The sequence below is a fragment of the Pangasianodon hypophthalmus genome, chromosome 21 (assembly GCF_027358585.1).
Source record: "Pangasianodon hypophthalmus isolate fPanHyp1 chromosome 21, fPanHyp1.pri, whole genome shotgun sequence".
Taxonomy (NCBI): Eukaryota; Metazoa; Chordata; class Actinopteri; order Siluriformes; family Pangasiidae; genus Pangasianodon; species Pangasianodon hypophthalmus.
Genome location: NC_069730.1, coordinates 2,672,570 through 2,684,121, shown reverse-complemented (window position 1 = coordinate 2,684,121; position 11,552 = coordinate 2,672,570).

Here is an 11,552-nt window from a genome sequence, read left to right as displayed (position 1 = left end):
TTTTTTAAGGTAATGAATCGATATTTGACGATACAACTGAATCTGCAACGATACGATACCATTCAGTTTAGTTGCTTCTAATCAATACTTGAGCTACATTGTTCAGAATCTGGGGTAGGTCTCTTGTTAATGATGTAAAGAAGACTATTTTAAAAGTATCAGAGTTATGGGCAAATCACATTTAAGTCTTCCTCTACAGGAAATTCTTCAGGACAGAGGAGTTTAGGCTTTGTGGTTTCTCTGGAATCATTCACACCCAGCATTAATGTGCATCCTGGGTGATCCGATCATAAGTGGACAGACAGCACTACGCACAGGTGTGAACGGGGTCCGATGTGTCTTGGACACGCATTGTGATCCTCCGGAGGTGGTGTGGGACGCATATGACCTATTTGTAGTGTGAACACAAGAGCGTCCAGATGCATCCTGGACAGCAACGAAGGACCACCTGATGGACTGCATCATTGCCCTAGCGTTAAATCCGTAATCATTGTGAAACTGTCCGGAAGTCATGCTGAACGGCTGCGTTCTCCGCCGCTAAGCTAATGGATGAAGGTGACACTATAACAACAGAGATGAAACCAGATGCTGTGTGTAGCTTCATTTAACCATTCCTTTAAAGCAGACCACGTGATCAAAACATTTGAAACAGCCTATACAGGTTCATCAGACATGATTCATAGGACATTTCTGCCTGAAAACAATAGCAACTGAAGACTGATGTAATAAATGTGCATGACACCCTTCCTCCTGCGGAAAAAAAAATGTACGCAATCTGATCAGAAGTGGTCGCTGCAGTAAACGGCTGTGTGATGCAGGTCACTCGAGACGGATGTTAATAGCAGGAGTGAACAGAGCCTTTGTAACATGACAAGCTGCGTTTTTTTGCTTTATTAACTTCAAGACAGAAAAGGCGAGGCTGGTGAGGGAATGACTGTTTATAGCTGCTATAACATAAGAAATAACAGGAACTAAGGATAAACTCTTAGGATGCTATCACACTTGGCAGTTTTTTTTTCAGAATAATTAGTGTTCAGAGCGCCTTTTGCTATGGAAAAAAAAACAACAGCTCAAGCGATGCACACACTGTATCCATATTAATGGTCTTACCAGACCTAGCTAGTATCAGCTAACTAGCTAGCCTAGCCTGCTAACTAGATTACAGTTATTCTTCTCAGTAATGCAGACAAAATTAAGATTGGTGTAACTCTGGTAGTTACATTGCAACGTTGAAAAATTGTTAATGAAATATTTTCCATTAAATGTCTTGCAAATCTCTTCAGATTCACTCACTAACAAGATCAGCACTTTTATGTTTTCACCAGCACTTTGTCCTCCATGGTTGTGATTCTCACTTTCCCAACTCCCACCTCCAACCAAACCTGTGATTTGAGATAAAAAATAGTGCCGTTTAAAATGGCTGCTTAGAATGAGAAAAACGTGTGAAAGCAGCCTTTGTATTGACTAGCATGTATCTAGCATGATAGTTTGATCATAATACTAACGTGGAAAATGTCCAGTGCATTCCGCTAACCTGCTGTACTCACTTTTTCATGTATTGTTAGCCTTATTAGTGTTTCAATAGCCTTCAATAACCACTGAAAGTCATGGCTCGGCTCATTTGTACTTCCTTTAACAAAGTAATAAAGTTTAGACGATACGTCAGACGTCGTGCCTTGTAGTTAGTCACATAAATCCCACTCTGCATTTTTTAATTAAGTATTTTATCTCTCATGTTTACACACCATCCATCATTCTCTTGCTGCTTTGAAAAGCATATTGCATCAGATTGCAAAGCCTTCAGGGTAAGTTCCGTTCCGTAAGTCTGTAGTTGTGTTAGCCTGGTCTCTTGGGCATCTGAGGTCTCAGCTAATAAGTTTCATACAGCTAATAAAGCAGCAAAGTGGCCCTTAAGATGGTGACACGGATAAGAACACTAGAATTGCTTGTGGCTTATTGTGCTTAGTGTTCTCCTCTGAGTGTGTAGAGGCTCGGGGCATTGTGGCATGTACTGAATTGTTGGGAAAAAAGCCTGCAGATCCACCACAGGAGGAATGTGCTGGACTTAAACCTCCCTGATGTTGTATTTGTAAGTATTGACATGGTTTTTTGGAGTACATAGCTGCTAAGGTGCTTCGTGCTTTCTGTCAGAGTGAACTGGCTGGATGACGAGATGATGCAACTGAACAGAAACCCTACATTCGAGCTAGTCTAGTTTTGAGGATGTTTTAGCTCGTTTCAGACGTGTATTTTTTTGTAACAAACACAAGAATCTAAAGACACATCTGATGACATTTACAGATGCCCAGGTAAATGTTAGAAAGGACTCTGAAGTGCAATGAAATCGATTTCTATATCGATTTAGGTTAGCAAGAGGAGAAAGCTCTATGATCCACTCAAATGCTAGAAGAAACCTGAAAAATGAGAAACAAGGAAATGTGCAAGTTTGAATCATTTTTTTTTTCATCTTTTCCTAGGTGACTTCTCTCTCTTTCCTTATTTCACTGGAATGACTGGCAAGTGTATATTATTACATGATTTGTCATATTGATTAACGCATAACTACCGTGCCACATTAACATTTGTGATTTCCAGCAGGAAATAAGCATATTGTGCATCTTATGGAATGTCACAAATTGGAACTTTAATAACGCCTTTTTTAATACAATGCACTTTACAGATACCACAAAGTTAACAAGCCAAGAGCGACAGACAGAAACTCCTGGCAGGATCGGAAACTCAGCAGGGACAGTCGAGTCTCCTCCGGCACACACTGGAAATGAGTTTTCTGATTAGGAACATGAATAACAATTTACAGTACTATTTATTACTAAATCATTACACTGGCACAATCCTGTTGTGTCATATATATATATATTGCTGAAAAGTTTGTTTCCTGCCATATATGCTAATTTATCCATCATTTTGACATGTGACGTGTCAATTTGCTTTACAAAACTTAGAAACCACACCTACTAGTTTGGAAACAAATGAAAAAAACGATGACATTGTGTATATTTAAACACATTTTTCTCTAAGTATTTAATCTATATTCAGAACCAAAATGTGTTTTATTTTGTTTTATATATTTGTTTCTAGGTTAATTGATATAATAATTCAAACGATAAAAAAGAACATAGCTGGCAAATCTGGCAGAGCTGCTGTTGTAGAAAATTAATCAGCACCTTCTGACAATCAGATTCAAGAATTAACACGACACTTTTATAGACTCTATGACACTGAGCTGAAAGTCATTAATAGTATCTGTTTGTGGATGTGAAGCTGAAGTGGGTGTGGCCTAAACAGGATATTGTTTAACAAATTTCCTAAACTATAAACAAAATAGTAGCCTATTTTTAATCCACCACAACCCGGACCAGGCCGTTACTAAGGATGACTAAATAAATGCTGTAAATGCATTACACAACATGGTCTTTGTTTGTCTCAATCGCTTCTTGCTGCTTTTCATGGGATCCCAGTCCTGACGCGCACATCTAGTTTTAACAAGGCCTTTGAAACTTTCTGGCAAAAAAACAGAGTAGTGAATAGAATTTGTATCAGTTTAAAACACATTCTGTTCAATCTGAATAATGTATTCATATTGGGTTACATCCCTACTCCAGTCAGGACAATCAATATTTAGACAAAACCCCATATTGGAAATTTGCCAGAGTCTATTTAGTCTTAGAACACGTACTTTCCTTTCCATGTGTGCTCCAGCACATGTGGGGGTGGAAGGGAATGAGATGGCAGATAAGGAGGAGAAACAATGTCTGAAAAGGCCAGAGGTTGGATTGCCAGTAACTATCAGCGAGGAAGAAGGTCATTATAAAGCACAATATATGAGCACTGTGGCAAAATATATAGGAGATTGAACACCGGGGTCGATGTCTTTCTGCAAGACAGAGACAAGTTGGGTCAGTGGAGGTTGTAGGGAGCAGCATAAGACAAGAAATAGAGCACAACTGTTTGAGTCACTCACTGCACTTAATAAAGAAACAAGATACAGGGATCTGCCAAGCCGATACTGTCAATGTAAGGAGATAGTAGAACATAAACTACTGCACAGTGAAGGGAGGATTTAATAGCCACACTGAAATCGTAGGGATTTTCCACTGAAGGGATACTCACATACGGTTATGGGATGAGTGCAGTTAATAAAACTAGCTTTCAGATTATTCAAGATATTTGCTAATTTGATCATTGTTTTCCCTTTTTTTCTTGGAGTGGAGAAATGATGAAATGAAGTCACTGCCCGATGTTTAGGTGATGAGATGAGGCATATGAAAGATATCATTCGCAGGCAAAATGAAAAAGCCAGGAAATAAACACAAACAAAATGGCTAGAGCAATGGCAAAATGGATGGAGTAACTCTCTTTTATTATTGTAAATATTACCAAGAAAGGAGTTAGAAGAATAAAGAACTGCATGTTTGCTGATCAGTGGGAACAATGGTGATCAGTTACTGGTCCTTGGAAACAGTGATGATCAGTGATGATCAAAATAGTGATCAGTTAATGGAGTTTGGGAAGAACAGTGATCAGTTACTCGTTCTTGGGAACAATAGTGATCAGGAATTGGCTGTTAGGAACATCGGTTCATGAAATTAATCAGACTTTACATACTGGTGGTGAGTCGAGTGCTGTCTCACCTCATATAACCAGCAGCTGTGATGTGAGCAGGACAGTCGCTAACATCTGCTCAAAAGTCACTAGATTTTTCACTATGCTCTTTTTAAAAATGAAGTTGCTAAAGGGTTTGAAGAAAGGTGCCAAATTTAGTGCCAAATCTCTGACACTGACCCCATCAACAAATGAAAAATTCTAACAAGTGAGAGCATTTTCGTTGTATTTCTCAACAAACAAAGTCATAAAAAACCCAACCTTGCCTGTAACCATAACTTTAACTGTTTGTGACTTCGACACGTCCTTTATTCTTGCTCTTTTTCATTTGTGACTCTATGTTGACTGAGTACTTATAAACACACTTTACAGAGTCTCAGGCAGCTCTTTTCCTGCAACACGGTTGTCTGAATCATGGCTATTGGAATTTTTTTTTTTCATTTCTTCTGCAAAAAAGCTTTGTGAAGTCTCTCAGTGTGAAGTGTGCATCACCTGGCTGGAGTATAATAGCTCACTCTATCGATGGCGTGCAAGTGTGTGTCTAGCGCACATTGTGCCACTGCCCTACTTCCAGACAATAGAAGCACACTTCATTACCCTGGCGCTCGGTGCACTTTACTCTGGAGGCGGTGCAGAATCATCAGGCTCACAAAAATGGAGAGCAATCGCCCCAGCTGCATTTTAAGACCGCAGAGAGGGAGATCGACAGAAGAGGCACCACAGCTTTTCCTTTGCCGCTTCTTGGTCTGGCAGCACAACCCTGATGGCAAGTTCAAAGCGACCATCGTTGCCTGACAGCCCATTTAAAAACCTCAGCGAGGCTTAGCAGTGGAGACATTAATAGTAGCTAAGTGCCTTTGTCAAATACACACACATGCACGCTTCTCCACATGAAAGTTGAGGCATGATGCACACTCTGCCTGAAAGGATTTGAATGTCCCATGGACCTTTAAATTAGTGGGAACATAAGTCTTAGACTGAAGTGCAAAGTGAAGCTAATGGCCTAGACCAAAGAGATGTAATTAAAACCTGATATTGGGTGGAGGGCTTTTGGCAGCCAGGGTGGAACCGTGATGTGGGAGCTTACCAGATGGGGGAAAAAATGAAAACCCTAACTAATAAAGAGCAGACGAAGGAGAGCCACATGAAAAATTGTCGTTGCCTGTTCATTCCTCTTGCATGAAGCATATTTAACCAAGAATTCACCTCGATATTTATTGTTTCCTCCATTTTTCTCCAGAGAACCATGGATTTAGAAATAAACAGAGAATAAATCAAACCCCATGTCCAGGGAAGGGAGTTCAAGCGTGTGCATCCAGGCCTGACCTTGTGCACGTTTGTGTGTTTATCCAACAAGAGTGTGTTTTATTGAGCCTTTGATCCAAAAGAGGACTTGTCAGATCCACTCAAGTCCAGCACGGGGGTCTGGGTAATGGGGTTTGTCATCTGCTAATGATTGCTCACAGTCGTGATCCGCCAGAGGTTCAGAAGAACCACGCGGACAGAGAGGAGATCCATAATGATTTGCAGTCTTGTAATGAGAGCTGGTGGGCAGCCCTGGTCTGCACTCGCTGCTTTCACCATGGGGTGGATGGAGGAGCGGAGACGCCCTGGTGAAACTCCGGACTGCCACAGCGCATTTAGCATCAGGCCCTCAGCAGCAGTCCATCTGCAGCCGCACATTAACTCTTCCAGGACTGTTTCTCTGAAAGCATGCCGTTTTAACATAAAACCCTGCAGCATGGCTTCATGTTGAGTTGACCTGGTTTCCTCAACACTAACTTCCTGTTTATTGGCCCTCTGATCAGTGTTTGCATATCCCCCTGGATCAGTACCATAAACCTGTCATCTACATATCTCTTTCTTTGTCTTGGGTATTGCAAAGTACATATTTCATGGTATGCATGAACTGGTTCCTGATTCTTCTCTAGTTCTGCACTTTCTGGAGGTCCTACAAATTTGGGATTTCTCAATGCAGACAGAAAATTTATCCCAAAACAACTGTGGTAATTAGTTAGTGAGTATAAAAGAGTGGTAAATGAGGCAGAACACTGAATAGAACTTTGCAGTTCAGTAGCATTGCTAGACTGATTGTGATACTAGACCATAGAGCTAACATTCTTTTTCATCACCCTGAAGAAGTCTGGGGCAAGAGAAACAAAAATGCCAAATAAATAAACCATTGTTTCTTCTTTTCTCTTTTGAGTATGTGCTTTATGCTGTTTGGGTTTGCAGTAAAAGGTTGTCCAGGTCTGGAGTTTTAGACCCCTATTCCTAGCTCTACTAGTACTGCTAGTTCCTGTTTCCTCTAGTTCCTAGCTCTAGATCACCTAGTTCTTGTTCCTCTCCACTCTTGTATATCTGGCACCCTAAAGGATTCCTTAATTTGTAAAGGATTCCTCTATTGGAAGTGTTAAACATTCTCTGTAGAACCATTTCCCTTTCATAAAAGATTCAAAGAAGAACACTTTTAGGAAACTAGAACTGTTCACCGCACAAAGATCCCATGGGAAACCCTTCTGGGTCACATTTCTTCTAGTTCCTTTAGTTACCACCCCACTTATTTTCCAATAACAGCATATCACAAAGTGTTTTATTGTTCTTATACCATGGCAATTTGCCAACAATTAGAATTTTATTGATTAAAGAATGACACATATTTTTTATTCATTTATAGTAATGTTTAGCTCTAAAGATAATAAGACAAATAAACCGCAGCTTGTCGTCTTACTGAAAAACTGAACGCTTCCTCTGTCCTGAAGACTTTTCAGTGTGAGAAAACTTAAAGTCACAGCTTTACCTTACAAAGTCACTAAGCACTGACACTGGAGACTCCTTCCAAAACACCTTCTGACCAATAAGAATTGAGCATTCAACAGGGCTGTGGTATAAATATTATTATAAACAATTGGGTAGGTAAAGATACATATGCTTCTGTAAAAAGAATACAGATGTACAGCATTGTTGACAGTGATGATATGATGATATGCTGTATATATCTGTATATTTCATGTTCAAACCTTGAAGTATTGATATAAACTAAAAACACACAATGCAATACACAGTTGTTTGACTGATATCAGACCAACTGTGAGATTTTTATGTGAGAGATGGGAACAGTTTAACAAGCTGAAGTTTGTAAAAAATGGAATATTTTATTTCTGTATGATTTCACAGTTTTTTTAATCACCATTATTTGTTTCAGAGATGAGTTCACTTTATTTGAAGCCCTTCCAGTAATTTAGGCGGAAAGGATTGAGATGCATTGTAATAACCACATGCTCCCCTTTAAAGTGACGTAAAATGCTTTATTTAAAAGAAAATGGTTACACTTCATGAATTCCCCCATGGCCTATAAATTCTAAAACCATAATGGACATCGATTGGAACCATTTAAGCGTTTTATCACCTCATTGTTTTTGCACATCTATTGCATGGTAGAAATCCCCTTGGTTCAGCTCTCTATAGGTCTACTTAATCCATTCTCCTTGTGCAGAGTGAGAAGGGTGGATTGATTTTGTAATCCATTTTAATTGGAGATGCTTTACCTCCTTAGGCTTTGCGCCTGTGTCTCCAACACACGTCCCTCTTCACTTAGGGGCCGAGAAGGAAAAGGTTAAGCAGACGGATATATGGACCAGACTGTTGTGTTTTGAATGCTTAATGTCAAAGTGAGACGTGGATGTAAGAGGCTGGGGGTCCGAAGACCAAACGGCGGAAGCTATTGATTATATTTCAGGAGGTCTGATTGTGTCTGATAATTTGCTGGAGGTATAACGACGCAGGCTCAGCACTCTTGTTTAGAATCAGATTTATCTTGTATATTTGCTTGCTCTCGGGTCAGCATTGAATGGCCTATATCCAAGTGCTAAAACAACTAGGCAGTCATCGGTATGTTGGAAAATATTTGTGCAGGCAAATATCAACCAGCGCACAATATGATATGAAGGGCAACTAGACCGACAGTTTTATTGATTCATTTATTTATTTTCGCATTTCCAGTCATTTATAAATGGCTCCACATTTCAAGGTGACATTTGTTGAGAAAAAAAAAGTGGTTTTCAAACAGAGAGTTCAGTGTCTCATGGAATTTGGTTACTGCTGGGTCCTAAGGCCTTGGGTTTGGATTATATTCTCATTTAATTTGAATTAATGCACCTACAAATCATTGAATGTAAAAAGCTTGATTCTGCATAGCCCATATTTTCTCCATTGGGAGGTCAGTCACTGTATCATGTTATAATTCAATTTATTTGTATGACAGTGGACATTGTCACAAAGCAGCTTTACAGAAATTCAGATGTAGATTTAGATCCCTAATGAGCAAGCCAGTGGAGACAGTGGCGAGGAAAACCTCCCTGAGATGACAAGAAACTTTGAAAGGAACCAGGCTGAAAAGGGAAGCTATCCTCTTCTGGGTGACATTGCGTAGTGGGATTATAAATCATTACAGTGTACAGGTGTAGAAGAGTAATGACAAACAGTAAGTGTGTTGAAGGTATGAGCATATTGACAATAATAGTCTTATGATGAGCACGGAAGACAGAGTTTCTTTGAGAAGTTATGCAAAGCAACATTCCAAAAATATAAGAGTCCTTCTGTTCTTGGATTTTAGTGGAATAATGAATTCATCAAGTTGGCGTATTGAGTTCAAATATATGTATATGTATGAACAGAGGTAATGTAAGTGCTTAGCTGTGATTAATGGCTGAAAACAACAATACCAGTTTAAATTCAAGGAGTTAAGGTAAGTGTGTGTGTGTGTGTGGGGAGGAGAATATATCATTAGATGTGCTACAATAGTGCTGAGCTTAAACCATATTAAAATGCACTGAATGTCCATGGTATGATAAAATGTTATCTGATGAAAGAGGTACAATTATTGGTGTGGACAATGTAAGCTCAGTGGCTAAGGTTCTGTGTTAGTGACTGAAAGGTTATTAGTACAAATCCCGGGACTGTTTTTGGATGAAACAGACTACAAAAAGAAAAAAGCAGGCTATTTTTATTAATACAAAGAGCACACTGTGATCAGAGCGCGCCAGGATTGGAGGGGATCAGAGAAACAGAGACTGTGTTGCTGCCTCTCTTACGTTAGAAAACTCTGGGTGGAAGTCCAGTCACGTATCTTTAAAAAAAAAATGTGTACATTCGCCAAGCTTGTAGAGCATGCTCGGTATTACACCAGCTAACATAAAAAGTAACATGAGGGGAAACGTGCGCCACAAAGATCCAGATGTTTTACATGTGCCAGCCTCTGATGTGGTTTAGACAAGATCAGTCGGAATGAGGACTGAGATTCAGATTGCAAGTTGATGATCAAAGATGCTCAAGACATGTGGAGAAATCCTGCAAATGCTTAACATTCGGTTGGGAAAAGGATCTGAGTCTTTAGCACTCAGAGGGTCTGTGCTTCCAGTTCACAATCTGAGCTACTAATTGGTCAGCGTGTCCTTAGAGGTCTTCAGGACAGTTCACGTTCTCTTTTACACTTGGTGTTCAAACAAAGACTCGCACTGGTCAGAAAATCTTCTGATATCCAGTTTTGGCACATCATTTATACCAAATGACATACCAACGTGATCTCACACAAAAACGAAATGTTCATAATGATTCATTTACATTAAATTTCTTTTATTTAAACATATATCATGGCTGAATGGTGAACACAGTTAACTTCTCTTTCTTAACAAGTCATGATTTGTTCAAAATTATAAACAAGAAAATTTGAAATTGTTATGATTTGCTCTGTAGTGATGCTTCGAGTTACCACTTTTGACTAGCGCCATAGACACTGAACAGATGAGATACCTGTTTAGAATTTGATGCAAGGAGAATAAACATTTTTGTCTTTAAATATGCTGTTTGGCTTTGACTTTATTAAACAAACCATGTTGTTGCCTTGGAGAAATTTCTCCCCTCCGTGACGTACCGTCTCTAGCCATGTAGCTAGTCTCTGGTCTGATGAGCTGCCTTCAGCTAAATAATTGACATAAATGCATGTGATTGGATAAACCGCAGCAGAGGATCTGCTATAGAAGCCAAGCTGGTTCATGTTTAGAAAACTAGAGTCACTGAACTATGGACAGTTTTAAAAAAAAAATAGGTTTATTGGGTCTGATACAGTAGTTTTTTAAGTACTTGCATCCAGACCATGGTCATGTAGTTGCTCTAAATTCTACGAAAAAAAAAAAACAAGAGACATTTTGCCGGGTTTCATGCATTTCAGTCAGCTCTGACCACTAAACCTGCCCTTGTCCCTAATTTTAACCAGCTAAAAATTTTCATAACACAAGTTACTATGAATTTGCATCTGTGTTGATGATGCACTTACAGCTTGAGAAAGAAAGCGTGTGTGAGGAAGAGTGAGATCACAAAGTCACACATTTGACTTCTGAGACCATAAGGATATATTTAAAGTTCTAAGCTCCACATGTGTTGGGGGAAAATAAAACGCTTTGCTCTGGTAAATTCCCCGGCCCTCATGCAGTATCATGTGGCTTTTTCCCCACAAATGGAATGCGAAGCTAAAAAGTGTTCCCTTCAATTATCATTAATGACTGTGGACTGTAAAGGCGGTGGCAGGAATGAATTAGAAGCCTTATTTCATGTTTCATACTTGGTGCTGCTTGCTTTCTTTATATTTTTCATTTTTAATGATGTTGACTTATCCATGAATTAGACGTAATGCTGCAGATTATATGAGCACAATAAACTATAGATGCATTCATATGATGGTACTTATGATGATCTACATTGCAATTTGTACAGTTAACAGTTATTAATGATGTCCTGTTTATCTCAACACTGCTCCTGTAGATCCTCATAATGTTCTCGTGAAACTGCAGTTTTGTACACTACTTTTATCATGTGCTTTACACTACAGGTGTCTCTCCTCAGTGACACAATGCACTCTTCAATAAGTAATC